Here is a 12,075-nt window from a genome sequence, read left to right as displayed (position 1 = left end):
ATCTTAGCAATCGAGGAATCTATAGCATATATCGTGAGTAATAGCACCTCAAGTTCCTTTGGGTCATTTCCCCTCCACAACCTGCTGGCTGAGTGAAACTCTTCATCCACAGGATGGATACTCTCTAGCCAATGGGTGAGCGTGTGGCCCAGTGTAAGCCAATCAGACTTTCTCTTTCTGGTAAATTAAGAATCCCCACTAATTCACATCAGGCAGTGCCCTAAAGAGATGGTGCATTCATTCCTGCTTCTTAGATTCCCAGAACAACTCTTATTCCTTGCTTTTCTAAAGCCTGACTCTTTAGCAAGAACTGGTTTCCATTGGTAAGTTGTATAAGCAAATAGAAATTCAATTAGAGTTTTAAATTTCAAAATCTGGGAACTCAAAATCATGATGTAAGTATGAAGGGTGAGGGACTAGAGGAGAGATTAAAAAAACAAAACTCATATCTTAACAGGAAGTTGGTGTAAAGTGTAAAGCTGATAAATCATGAACAGGCAATAAAATTATTTCTCAACGTGGAGGCAACCACCAGAAACTTTACAACTTTTAAAGTGAGAAAGAGAAATGGTTTCTGGAGAAAAAGAGACCAAGCTAGAGAGAAGTAGAAAAGGAGACTATTTCTTTTTATCATAAACTTATCTTCTCAGTTTTTCCCCCTGTGTGTATGTATTAATTGATACAAAAAAATTTAATGGTAAAGAGGTGGGAAAATAAAGATTGTTTGGCCTGTGTATAATGAAGATGGCTCAGAATTTCAGATCCTTCTCAAATAGACAGAAATCAGCCCTGGAAGCTGTTCTAGAAACTGTCTCGGACTCCAAGGGAGGAAGCTAAACTCCCTCCATTGGTGGATCGCCACTGGACTCCTGGACTAGCCAGAGGTCGCTGCCTCCTCTGAATGCCCTCACTGGGCCCCCACCTGTGGATCGTCTCAAGCATGTCTTTGCAGCTGTTTGCAAGCTCAGAGTAGTTGGCTCAGGACTCAGGGGCTTTGGTTTGTTCTCTGCCCATCTCCTTACCCAACCTTCATCCTGCTTCCTGGAAAACCAGAATTAGTCTTATCTCTACTCTCAAGAGGAGAAGGCAATGGCAACCCACTCCAGTACTCTTGCCTGGAAAATTCCATGGACGGAGGAGCCTGGTAGGCTGCAGTCCATGGGGTCGCTAGCAGTCCGACACGACTGAGTCACTTCACTTTCACTTTTCACTTTTATGCATTGGAGAAGGAAATGGCAACCCACTCCAGTATTTTTGCCTGGAGAATCCCAGGGATGGGGAAGCCTGGTGGGCTGCCGTCCATGCGGTGGCACAGAGTCAGATACGACTGAAGTGACTTAGCAGCAGCAGCTACTCTCAAGGGAAAAAGAAAACAACATCTCCATATCTTTAAAACCATAAGATTTGTTTTGAATGTGAGTCAGTTTTTACTGGTTTTTCAGGGCATTTTACTGATAAGACAAGGAAAGACATCCATCAGTACTGAAGGTGTGGAAATGGCACATTTCCCAAATTAGAGGAAATCAGAAACCTTAAGGTATGTTTGTCTTTTTCTACCAAGAAGAGCTCTGAAGGTGATTGAAGCCAGGCATGGAGATTTCCAGGCAGGGCAGACCCTGTGTGTGTAGATGGCTGACTATCCCCAGGAAGAGGATTGGTGCTGCAACATTAGAATTCAGATCAACCCTCACCTATGACCTGAGTCATAATCAGAGGCAAAAGGCGGCTACACATGTCCTTTCCCCACCTTCACACTCCTGTACCCTTGGGTGAGAATCCAGCTTCCTTTTCTGCATTCCTCTGCCGTGCCCAGTCCTAGTTCTGAAAGATGGTGGCTATTCAGAGGAGAGGAATGAAGAAGTGTGAGGATGAAAGAGTGAAAGTGAAGTCGCTCAGTCGTGTCCGACTCTTTGCTACCCCATGGACTGTAGCCCACCAGGCTCCTCCGTCCGTGGGATTCTCCAGGCAAGAATTCTGGAGTGGGGTGCCACTGCCTTCTCCAGGAGATCTTCCCAACTCAGGGATCGAACCCAGGTCTCCCGCATTACAGACAGACGCTTTACCATCTGAGCCACCAGGGAAGCTCAAGGATGGAAAACATGAGCAAAGAAACAAGATCAGTTAGAGCTTTTCAGGCTACAGACACACTGGAGTCAGGTAGAGAACTACTCACATTTTAAAGCAAGCTGCCCAGCATTTCAACATGTCACTGAGTCATATCTGGGAATTCCCAGAGGTGTCTCATATGTACTCATGACAATTTCCTCGTCCTCTATTCTGGTTCTCCCATTTAGATGTTTATTTCTTGGCTAAATTAGCAATTATAATATGGGAGTGATAATTCTGTCCCATAAGAAAAATGCATACAGTCACTGAGCATGTCCGAAGAAATATGCTCTGTGAAACTGAGGTATTGTGACCTTTATCACCGTGCAGTGCCTTGGACAGTACCGGCAAGTGCTAGTATCAACAAATGGACTTATAAAATTTATCCAGAGTATCACTTGGGCATAACACAGTGAGACTGCAATACCAGCCTTGCGGATCAATACTGACCCACGGGCGCAAACATACACGCCGACAGCATGATTTTAATACATTTCAAAGAACTATTATAGAAAACTTAAACTCAGTTGAAATCCCAGACAATTACTGCTCAAATTCGAGCTTCATTCTTAGCATCTGTGTGACCCCTCAGAGAAGAATCTAGATTTTGTAGAGCCTGAAGCTTAAACAAGTTGGGGAGCCTTTTAAGAAAAAGAATATGAAATGCATGGATTCAAAATCAAAACAAAGACTTGGAAGATGCTTATATAAGTGAGAGGACTGAGCTTAAACTTTATTAGCTTCTTGAGAGACTTACACATGACCATTCTGAATCATAGTATCTTCACCTATAAAATTAAGATAATAATCATTATTCTCTGGAATTAAGAGCTATATATATATATATATATATATATATATATATATATATATAAAATATATAATCTGTTTATCTCTATGATATATATGATCTATCTATATAAATATATAATTTTGAGTTTGAGATGCTGACTCTTAACACAAGATTATACATATGTATATATATGTAACTTGTTTTGTGTGTGTGTGTGTGTGCGTGTGTGTGTGTGTTAGTCACTCAGTCATGTCCAACTCTTTGCAACCTTCATGGACTATAGCATACCAGGCTCCTTTATCCATGGAATTCTCTAGGAAAGAAAACTGGAGTGGGTACCATTTCCTTCTCCAGGGGATCTTCCCAACCCAAGTATAAAACCCAGGTCTCCTGCACTGCAGGCAGATTCTTTACTATCTGAGCCATAATTGGAAGTCCCATGTAACTTGTTATGAATATTCAAATATGGGGTCGCATGTAACGATTAGGTTAAAACTTTTTCTTTTTGTGAATTCTATCTGATTAATTGTGTATTTATAGGAATAGATCCCAACGGACATAGACATTAGATACTCAATAGCCAGTAACATAAACTCTCAGAATTGGCAATAAAGCATTGCAATGGAGCAGCAGTTGTCAGATGGGATCTTGGCAGACAAGGAGAGCAATCTGAGGGGCCAACATAGGTAGGGCAGAATGTTGCAGATTTGAATACTGACAAAGCTTTCACTCCACTACCGTATCACCCTTTAAAAAAGTGTTTTAACAAACACAGCCTTGTTTGAGCCTTATAGCACTTATGAGGGTCAGGGTAAAGTTGATGCTTACCCTTCAGAGGACCTTCTTAGCTGGCTCGTTCCACAGACTGCTTTATGAGCAGCAGAGAATCAAGCCTAACACCTTTATCATCATTTGTTGAGTGTTTCTCAAATGTCAGATACAGTGCTAAATGCTTTGCATGGGTTTTCTTTTTTAACCTTCCAAGTGCCATTATTTCTATTTGACACTGAATCATTGGAGCTGAAGTTGGATAACTTGCCGAGGATTTGCAACTAGTAGGTACCTAGGCACCAGCGATTTTTCTAACTAAAGTAACAGATTTGGAGCCCATTTTGAATCTACAAAAACTTTAGAACCAGCAGAGAAATTACTTAAGAACCCTGGCCTGCACCTAGAATTGAATCCATAGCCTCTATAAAGGAGTATATTCTCCCCGAGGATTGACATGGATAACATCACCAAGACCACAGTAGGTAAGATCATTTCTGAGGCTGTGTCTTACTTATGTCTAAATTGCTAATGTCTAGTATAGTTGCTGGCAAAATAAATGTTGTCAGATGCGGGAGCAAAATGAATGCTTGGGTCAAGTGACACATGAGGGCCAGGTCTCCTGGCTCCTGACTATCGATGCTATTACGGTTGACACCCCTGCTTTTTTCTCTACAATGGTTCAAACAAGATAGAGAATTATATTCTTCTTATGTTAAAGTCTGTGTAGTCAATTCAAGAGAAAAAGGTGCAAAGGAAAGCAAAACTCTTCCCTGTTAACAACTAACAGGAAGCTTCAGATATCACATATCCAAGCACATTCTACTGGCCAAACAGTTACATGGGCACATCCAGCCACAAGGAATGCTGGGAAATGTAGTCTTTCCACTCATTCAAAATGTCTATTATTATAAAAGAGAGGAGAATGGTAGTCCTGGCCCTGAAGAGGTAAGTGACTGTGTACAGTGAGAAAAGCACTAAACTCAGAGATGGGTATAAAGGGGTTTTCTCACCTGCAAAATCTAACAATAATAACGACCTTAACTCAGTTTTTTCAAGTCTAGACAATACCATTAGTAATTAGCATTTATTGCGCATGCCCCCATACTCTAGGTGCTATACCATACATTTTACACATACTATGTGTCTTCCCCACAACCTCTAAGGCTGGCATTATTATTGTCCCCTTGACTTTAGAGATGAGGAAACCAAGCCTCAGAGGACTGAAGTAGTTTGCCCAAGGTTTCACAGTGAACATGTGAGCGAGAACACCAGACCTGGGCTCGCTGACTCCAAAACACAAGCACAGACCCCGCGGCTACACCTTAAGTGGAGATCATCTCAGGGCCAGCTTTATGGGGTTGCTGGGAGCATGAAAGGGGATATGGTGGATAGAGAACACAGTAGGCCCTCACCACTTTCCTCAAGGAAGTCAGTGTGTCTTGCTGGGGCTGAAGGCTTCCTTATCTGAGCTGAGTAAAGAACGTGGCTCCGGAACAGGGACTGTCCAGAAACAGAAACAGTTCAGGGTTGCTGGGGACAGGCTGGAGCCCAGGGGAGGAGGAATCCAGGTTTGAGACAGAAGAGGAAAAAGCAATAAACTGAAAAATCATGGCTCTGCAAGCAATGGAATCTATTACTCAGAGATTAAAATGTCACAAGGAGGACACGTCAGCTCCAGACCTTGGAAAATGTTTTTTCCATCATAATTACTGCTCACCACCAACACAGAGGACTATTTCCCTTCCTGGGGAGGAGCTTGCCCCACTTGGTGTCTCTCTAGCCTTCTGTGCACTTCAAAAGTTTCTTCTTACATCTGTTCAGAGTGTTAACAATGGCCAGCACCATTAAGCACTTACCATGCACCAGCTGTTGTTGTTTAGTTGCTAAGTCGTGACTTGTGACCAACTCTTTTGCTACCTCATGGACTGTAGCCCACCAGGCTCCTCTGTCCATGGGATTTCCCAGAAAAGAATACTGGGGTGGGTTGCCACTTCCTTCTCTAGATTTTCCTGACTCAGGGATTGAACCTGCGTGTCCTGCACTGGCAGGTGAATTCTTACCACTGAGCCACCAGGGGAGCCCAGGCGCCAGCTACTAACAGCTTACTAATCCTCCCATAACCCCGTGAGAGGGACACTATTCATTCCATCCCATCTTACAGATAAAGAAACTGAAGCAGGAAGATATCACAACCTTACACAGCTGATGACAAGCAGGATTTGAACCAGCTCATCTGTTCAGGAGTGTGATCTCAGTCAGTCCTCAAAACTTCCCTCTCAGCCCAGTTCTGTTCATGCGAAAGTGGGAAACAATACAAGTCCTCCCAGAAAGAACCTGGCAAGTTTGCCCTCTTTTTCTTTCACATCAAGGCATAATGTGAGCCAAAAACCTGAGGAATGGAGGGAGTCCATGTCTAATGTCAAATCAAAGCCCACCTGGAGTTCAGTTCAGTCACTCAGTCATGTCCAACTCTGTGACCCCATGGACTGCAGAACGCCAGGTTTCCCTGTCCATCACCAACTCCCAGAGCTTACTCAAACTCCTGTCCATTAAGTCGGTGATGCTATCCAACCGTCTCATCCTCTGTCGTCCCCTTCTCCTCCAGCCTCCAACATTGCCCAGCATCAGGATCTTTTCCAATGAGTCAGTTCTTTGCATCAGGTGGCCAAAGTATTGGGGTTTCAGCTTCAGCATCAGTCCTTCCAATGAATATTCAGGACTGATTTCCTTTAGGATGGACCAGTTGGATCTCCTTGCAGTCCAAGGGACTCTCATGAGTCTTCTCCAACACCAGTTCAAAAGCATCAATTCTTCGGCACTCAGCTTTCCTTATAGTCCAACTCACATCCATACACGACTACTGGGAAAAGCATAGCTTTGACTAGATGGACCTTTGTTGGCAAAGTAATGTCTCTGCTTTTTAATATCCTGTCTAGGTTGGTCATAGCTTTTCTTCCAAGGAGCAAGTATCTTTTAATTTCATGGCTAAAGTCACCATCTTCAGTGATTTTGGAGCCCCTCAAAATAAAGTCTGTCACCATTTCCATTATTTCCCCATCTGTTTGCCATGAAGTGACTAGACTGGATGCCATGATCTTAGTTTTCTGAATGTTGAGTGTTAAGCCAAACTTTTCACTCTCTTTCACTTTCATCAAGAGGCTCTTTAGTTCTTCTTTACTTTCTGCCATAAAGGTAGTGTCATCTGCATATCTGAGGTTATTGATATTTCTCCTATCTTTTTTTTAAAATTTTACTTTATTTTGCTTTACAATACTGTATTGGTTTTGCCATACATTGACATGAATCCACCACAGGTGTACATGAGTTCCCAATCCTGAACCCCCTCCCACCTCCCTCCCCATATCATCTCTCTGGGTCATCCCAGTGCACCAGCCCCAAGCATCCTGTATCCTGGCAATCTTGATTCCAGCTTATGTTTCATCCAGCCCAGCGTTTCTCATGATGTACTCTGCAAAGTTAAATAAGCAGGGTGACAATATATAGCCTTGACGTACCCCTTTCCTGATTTGGAACCAGGTGTTGTTCCATGTCGAGTTCTAACTGTTGCTTCTTGACCTGCATACAGGTCAGGTGGTCTGGTATTCCCATCTCTTCCAGAATTTTCCACAGTTTGTTGTGATCCACACAGTCAAAGGCTTTGGCATAGTCAATAAAGCAGAAGGTAAGGTAAGATGAAGTCGCTCAGTCGTGTCCAACTCTTCGCGACCCTGTGGACTGTAACCTACTAGGCTTCTCCGTCCATGGGATTCTCCAGGCAAGAATACTGGAGTGGATTGCCATTTAATAAAGCAGAAGTAGAGGTGTTTTTCTGGAACTCTCTTGCTTTTTCAATGATTCAGCAGATGTTGGCAATTTGATCTCTGGTTCCTCTGCCTTTTCTAAATCCATCTTCAACATCTGGAAGTTCATGGTTCATGTACTGTTGAAGCCCAGCTTGGAGAATTTTGAGCATTATTTTGCTGGCGTGTGAGGTGAGTGCAATTGTGTGGTAGTTTGAGCATTCTTTGGCATTGCCTTTCTTTGGGATTGGAATGAAAACCTTGTCCAGTCCTTGCCCACTGCTGACTTTTCCAAATCTGCTGGCATATTGAGTGCAGCACTTTCACAGCATCATCTTTTAGGATTTGAAATAGCTCAACTGGAATTCCATCACCTCCACTAGCTTTGTTCGTAGTAATGCTTCCTAAGGCCCACTTGACTTCACATTCCAGGATGTCTGGCTCTAGGTGAATGATTACACCATCATGATTATCCTGGTTGTGAAGATCTTTTTTTGTATAGTTCTTCTGTGTATTCTTGCCACCTCTTCTTAATATCTTCTGCTTCTGTTAGGTCCATACCATTTCTGTTCCTTATTGTGCCCATCTTTGCATGAAATGTTCCTTTGGCATCTCTAATTTTCTTGAAGAGATCTCTAGTTTTCCCATTCTATTGTTTTCCTCTATTTCTTTGCACTGATCATTGAGAAAGGCATTCTTATCTCTCCTTGCTATTCTTTGGAATTCTGCATTCAGATGGGTATATCTTTGCTTTTCTCCTTTGTCTTTTGCTTCTATTCTTTTCATAGCTATTTGTAAGTCCTCCTCAGATAGCCATTTTGCCTTTTTGGATTTCTTTTCCTTTGGGATGGTCTTGATCCCTGTCTCCTGTACAATGTCATGAACCTCCATCCATAGTTCTTCAGGCACTCTATCAGATCTAATCGCTTGAACCTATTTGTCACTTCCACTGTATAATCATAATGGATTTGATTTAGGTCACACCTGAAGGGTCTAGTGATTATCCCTACTTTCTTGAATTTTAGTCTGAATTTGGCAATATGGAGTTCATGATCTGAGCTGCAGTCAGCTCCCAGTCTTGTTTTTGCTGAGTGTATAGAGCTTCTCCATCTTTGGCTGCAAAGAATATAATCAATCTGATTTCGGTATTGACCATCTGATGATGTCCATGTGTAGAGTCTTCTCTTGTGTTGTTGGAAGAGCAACTAACTACTAACATGACTGAGGGACTAATGAGAACAAAAAGAAAAAGATCCATCTATCAAGTAGAGCTGCCTAAAGAATCAGCCTCTTTGTCCTCAACTGGAATTTTTAAGAGTAAGGGTAAGGCTGCACACTTACAGCCCCCATCTGACTCCATCAATAACAGATTTTCAAAATATTGTGTTTTTCTTTTAATATTTTCCTTCTCTCTTTTTTTCCTTTCTCTTTGTTTTCAAGAAATACACGTAAGTGAACTCGTATCAACTTACCCTTGAAATATGTGTGTTGCAAGCTCTGGGCTCTTTAAGTTCCAATGGTGTGAGGGATGTCTCAGATTTGAAGAGTTCTGGGAAGAATCACAGAGGGTTGAGTTGTTATATTTGTTTTCTTTAAGTGTAGACTATTTTGCTCTCAAGGCAGTAAGAAAACCCTAAACTCACCACACCTATCCTTCCAAGCCAATTTCTAGCTTGTTCCTGTAAGAAATTAGTGATGTCCCTATAAGCAACAGTAAACAGGGCTTCCCTTGTACCTCAGTCAGTAAAGAGTCTGCCTGCAGTACAGGAGACCCGGGTTCGATCCCCGGGTTGGGAAGATCCCCTGGTGAAGGAAATGGCACCCCACGCCAGTATCCTTGCCTGGAAAATCTCATGGACAGAGGAGCCTGGTGGGCTGCAGTCCATGGGGTCGCAAAGAGTCAGGCACGACTGAGTGACTTATAAACAACAGTAATAATCTCTTCCTCTGCAAACTGTCTAGTTTTCTGGGTTCCACTGGAAGAACCATCCTCTTTTCATAAATAATTGTGACTTCTTTGCCCTGCACCTTGGACGGATTTTGATACTGTATGATCGAATTTGCATGAGATATATAAAAGCAGAAGTAAGCAAGTCTCCTCAATACCCTCTCAACCATGACCCAATCTGACCTTTTCAGCTCCATGGAGATCTCAATGACATCTCCAGCTCACTCACCACGTCTACACCATGAAACCTGCTGGTTCCACAGCTGGTTCCACAGCTCCTTCTGAGAAGGGTGGACCTTGCCACTCTGTGTCAGGTGACTGCTATGCCAGCCACAGCTGCTATGCCAAGCCAAGGACATCCAGTGTGGGCCAGACTTCAGGAAACTATGAGGTGGCCTGAACTGAGAATGCAACCCAGTTAAGGAAGCCCTGTGCTACATGGTAAATACCCACTCTGATCATTCTGAATGCAGGACACAAAGAATATAACCACAGCACAGAGGCAAGAAGAGGAAAACAAAATAGAACCAGAAAGAGAATCCTGAGCAGGGAAGAATCACTAAGCAAAGAATGGTGGTTTTTCCTCTCAAGAGGAGACCAGAATACAGTAACTGGAATTGCTGTGGTCTCATCGTGAGGTCTGAGCATGTGGATGCTGAGACGGTTTTCTTTGCTAACTCACTGCACACATGAATTTTTATCAAAATCCCACATCTCTTGCAGTGCTAAGTGTATTCTTTTTTGGTTTGGGTTTTTTTTGCTTTTTGGTAATTGGAAAGAGCCCAACAACTTATCTAAAAATGAAGTCATAGTCCTCTCTCCCAAACCTTCTCTTTCTCGTTCATTGCCTGTATCTATTCTTGATATCACCATCCCAACTCTTTGATTTCTCCCAAGACCTTACCAGTCTGTAAATCCACCTGCCAATTTCTCTCAGTTCTATCTCCACAATACAGCTCCAAGAGATCAGGGTTGGTAAATACTCTGCTCACACAGCATGACTGCCCAACCCTTCACTCTTGGCAGACGTCACTAAATGATCACTGTGCTCTTTCCCACTCACCTAAGCAAGGCTAAAAGCAACAACAGCTCTATTGCTTGAGTGTTTATTTTATACACAAGGTATAAGCATTTTGCATGCCTTATCTCACTTAATTCTCATAGAAAGCCTGTGAAAACACTCTGTTGGTTTTTTCATTGTATAGGCTCAGAAAGTGAGGAGAAATACCCCGGGTCCTTCCTTCCTCCAGTTACATGATCTTTCTCTGGGGTCTCCCATTGATGCAATCGAGCTGGAACCAGCAGGCAGCATAGCCAGGGAAATGGAGCTTGCAGGAGTTAGCTCCTTGCAGTGCACAGCAAAGCAGAAGAAGGACAGAGGTCAAATCTGAGACCAAATAGAATGGCTGGTGAGAAACTTCTGACTTCACAGCCCAAAGTAAAGTGTCTTGACTCTGAAAGACGACAACATTTGATCCAGAAATTTCCTTCTGCACTGAATGCCATTTATCATAGTTGCTTATCTATATAGTATGTATTTGCGAGTCTTTTCTCCTTTGCTCGATAGCCCCTAAAAGTCTCTTGGGTGAGATACAAGGGTGAATTATCACTCCTGTCATAATGGCTAGCCCAACACTTTGCTTAATAACTATCACAGAATGAGGAATAATGCATTTTCAATGCCTGTGCTTCTTCAGTCTGGGGTGTACAGCAACATGTCAGAGGGGTATTCGACAAACACCTTACACCTCCCTGGAGAGTCAGTCTCCCAGTGTGGTAAGTAACTTTACATATAATTTTTTTTATGAAAAAATCAAACAAAATTTACATGGTTTTCTTTAAGATAAATTACTTTAAAAAATACTAGGCTCTCTTTGTATTCATTTTCTAATAATTTTTTTCAACAAGTAGTGTTGACTGAGCATTTTCTGTGTGCCTGGCATTGTTCCAGATGGACCTCATTCTTACCTTCAGGGATTTTATAGTCTAGTGCAGAATTCTATAAAAGACTGACAGCAAATGTTTTAGGCTTCCTGGGCCAAATATTCCTTGTTGCGTTACTCATCTCTGCCTTCTAATATGAAGGCAGCCATAGACAATACCAAAATAAATGAGTGATGATATGCTCCAATAAAACTTCATTACAAAAGCAGGCAGCTGGCAGGATTTGACCAATGGGCCATAATTTGCTATTGGGAAAAGCTAAGTGAGTGCTAAATCACTTCAGTTGTGTCCAACTCTTTTTGACCCTATGGACTGTAGCCCTCCAGGTTTCGCTATCCATGGGATTCTCCAGGCAAGAATACTGGAGTGGGTGGCCATTTTCTTTTCCAGGGGATCTTCCTGACCCAGGGATCGAACCTGTGTCTCTTACATCTCCTGCATTGGCAGGCGGGTTCTTTAGCATTAGCATCACCTGGGAAGCCCAGGGGGGAAAACAGACATTAAATCATTTAGAGTGTTTGAGAATAATATAAGATGCTAGAGAATTGCAACACTGCTAGAGAATAATATAAGATGCTCCAAAGGGAAAAACTAGGGTAAGCCACTTAGTCCAGGAGCAAGACCAGCTTTGTGGGTGTGCAAACAAGGTGCACTCAGACAGGACAGCGTGCTCGGTTTAATGCTCTGTCGTCAGTGTCTTGGAATTTTTAAAG

General features: G+C 42.6%; 1 long non-coding RNA gene across 2 annotated transcripts in view; it reads right to left on the bottom strand.

The window, feature by feature from the left end:
- Positions 1–12,075, bottom strand: part of LOC105607935 (uncharacterized) — a 49,776-nt gene that overhangs the window by 24,931 nt on the left and 12,770 nt on the right. For both annotated transcript variants that reach the window (XR_009599886.1, XR_009599885.1), the window contains one exon: positions 8,943–9,019. This is a non-coding gene — a long non-coding RNA (uncharacterized LOC105607935). The remainder of the gene's footprint in view (positions 1–8,942; positions 9,020–12,075) is intronic.

This window comes from Ovis aries, chromosome 3 (assembly GCF_016772045.2).
Source record: "Ovis aries strain OAR_USU_Benz2616 breed Rambouillet chromosome 3, ARS-UI_Ramb_v3.0, whole genome shotgun sequence".
NCBI lineage: Eukaryota > Metazoa > Chordata > Mammalia > Artiodactyla > Bovidae > Ovis > Ovis aries.
Note: the sequence above shows the minus strand (reverse complement) of the source record. Positions and strands in the feature narration are given on the sequence as shown.